Consider the following 2,500-nt stretch of genomic DNA (forward strand, 5'->3'; position numbering starts at 1 on the left):
ACACCTTAACCTCTCGGCCACGACTACGTCTAGCGGCAGGCTGCCTGCCCAGTTGTCTGGTGTCACCCTGCACAGGCCAGGCATCAAAAACAAAATAGAGAAGAAAGATGAGGTGGTAAAAAAAATGGCAACCTTCCCGTACACTCTACGCCAGAGTATTGCCGTGACCCAGATTCGAACCGGGGTTGCTGCGGCCACAACGCAGAGTACTAACCACTATACGATCACGGCGTGCCACTGGCTCACCCGAGTTAACCTCTGGAGCCCGAATAGAAGAAGCACCAGCGGTGTGTTGGTCCATCGAAGAGGGACTGGACATTTCGCAAATCAGTGGGAGGACCTTGAAAAATTCATGGACGCTTTTCCTCACGGCCTTCAGCAAACAGCGTAGTCGGCAGGATTCGAACCTGCGCGGGGAGACCCCAATGGATTTCTAGTCCATCGCCTTAACCACTCGGCCACGACTACAAGAACAGACCAACTCCTGCTCAGTTTGTGTGCAACACTGCTGCCTGACCTTCTTGCAAACATCCCAGCTCAGTCAGCAAGCTGACTGTAACCCAGTAAAGGGTTTCCTTTTTTTGGATACAGACATAATAACAACAAAACTTTGTGCACTTCTAAAGATAACAAACAAGATGTGCTGTCTGCAGCCTTTGTCTGCGCTGATCTTCATTTACAAACACGTCATTAAAATGAACTGTAACTCTGTGAATACTCAACGAAGAGACATGAGAGAGATATCTATAGAAAGCTTGACATGTCTACTTTTAAACTAAACGAGTGCTGCCTAAAACAAATGTTCTGTGATAAAGTAATCCATATGAAAACAAGGCGATGTCCTTTTTTCACGTCTCCCTTCATTATATCTAATGTGACCACGCCCCACGCTGAACGCTCTATTCAGATTCAAACTGAAGCGCAGCTTGAATACGCCCACACAGAAGAAAAAGCAGCCAGACTGTTGTTCAAGTGCTTTTATTTTACTGTTTGCTTCGCGATGAGAGGAATAACACATAATCCACCCCAAAAAGATGTGGCGTGGTTGAGGATTTGAGAAATGGATTTCCTCAGAAAAAAAAGAATGAAGCACTTTATTCAGCAGAGATCATAAACATGAGTAAGTCTCTTTATATTTATTTATATACTTGTACTAGCTTTCACATAACGTCTAAACATTTTACTAGTTAGACTCTTTCCAAACTATAATTCTTGACTAAATGTATAATTAAGTTAAATATTATGAAGTTCCAATAACAATATATACAAAACTATACCATTCAAAAGCTTGATGTAAATAATATAAATGTAACAAATACATGTAACTGTAACAAATGTAACAAAAAATGGTGTTCTTTTAATTTACCCCCTAAAAAACCTGAAAAATGTCCTCTGCTATTTTCAACATTAATAATAATGATAACAATAAATGTTTTTTTTGTTGTTGTTGTTTTTTAGAAATTCAGATTGTTAAAAGGATTTCTTGAGGATTGTGTGACTGGAGTAATAATGCAAAAATAAAATTAGTTTGAAAGTCAGCTTTGATTGTTCCTAATAAACTGTTTAACTGCTCCCCCATATTAAATTATGTTGTGGGATAATTAAATATATTCTAAATAAACTACAAACCTAAAATGATATACATTTATTTTGTTCTCACGTTCTTTCTTGTAACACCTCCCTCTCAGTGACAACAGCTGACTGAGCGGCTCTTTATGCAGCTCATTATGCGGGGCTTTGTCTTCTCAGGTGTAAATCATAATGATATTCATGATAGTTGACGCCTACTCTCATATGACCTTTACCAACAAAAAGTGTCTTAGAAAATGTAAATCAATGTATTGTTTTCTGTAAGTGAGTAAACAAGATGATTTTCACATGAATTGCAAAGAAAAATTCTAGGCTACAAGCTCCAGTTCTCAAAAATTCCAGGCACCATTGTTCTTTATGTTTGCCTTGTTCAAGTGTTTTAACACTGTTCGTTTTTCACTAACCACAAGGGAGATCCCTTGATCCCCGAGAGCAGGAAGGAACACCGTTCCAGTACAGAGTCAGCAGAAGAGATGGACCGTAGTGATAGCAAGGTGAGGCCAAAGAAAGACCTTCGCCCGAACAGGGACTTGAACCCTGGACCCTCAGATTAAAAGTCTGATGCTCTACCGACTGAGCTATCCGGGCTCTTGTGGAGCAAAGAAGAGACGCAGGTGTCACGGGATGAAAGCTAGAAGCAGTTAGGACAAAGGACCATAGAAGGCACAATTACCATCACAGAAAGCTAAAGCAATACTGCAAAACCCTCCCGTAGTCGGCAGGGTTCGAACCTGCGCGGGGAGACCCCAATGGATTTCAAGTCCAACGCCTTAACCTCTCGGCCACGACTACGTCTAGCGGCAGGCTGCCTGCCCAGTTGTCTGGTGTCACCCTGCACAGGCCAGGCATCAAAAACAAAATAGAGAAGAAAGATGAGGTGGTAAAAAAATGGCAACCTTCCCGTACACTC

General features: G+C 41.4%; 4 non-coding genes across 4 annotated transcripts in view; all 4 read right to left on the bottom strand.

Moving 5' to 3' along the window:
* trnas-uga (transfer RNA serine (anticodon UGA)) overlaps positions 1 to 27 on the bottom strand; it is an 82-nt gene extending 55 nt beyond the window's left edge. Inside the window, exon 1 of the tRNA in view lies at positions 1 to 27. This exon is cut by the window's left edge and continues 55 nt beyond it. This is a non-coding gene — a tRNA (tRNA-Ser).
* A 359-nt stretch (positions 28 to 386) lies between these two features.
* Positions 387 to 468, bottom strand: trnas-aga (transfer RNA serine (anticodon AGA)). The gene has a single exon. It is a non-coding gene; the product is annotated as a tRNA-Ser (tRNA).
* A 1,637-nt stretch (positions 469 to 2,105) lies between these two features.
* trnak-uuu (transfer RNA lysine (anticodon UUU)) lies at positions 2,106 to 2,178 on the bottom strand. Its single transcript has one exon. It is a non-coding gene; the product is annotated as a tRNA-Lys (tRNA).
* A 122-nt stretch (positions 2,179 to 2,300) lies between these two features.
* On the bottom strand, positions 2,301 to 2,382 carry trnas-uga (transfer RNA serine (anticodon UGA)). The gene has a single exon. It is a non-coding gene; the product is annotated as a tRNA-Ser (tRNA).
* Between the last annotated feature and the right edge of the window lie 118 nt (positions 2,383 to 2,500).

The sequence above is a fragment of the Carassius gibelio genome, chromosome A20 (assembly GCF_023724105.1).
Source record: "Carassius gibelio isolate Cgi1373 ecotype wild population from Czech Republic chromosome A20, carGib1.2-hapl.c, whole genome shotgun sequence".
Taxonomy (NCBI): domain Eukaryota; kingdom Metazoa; phylum Chordata; class Actinopteri; order Cypriniformes; family Cyprinidae; genus Carassius; species Carassius gibelio.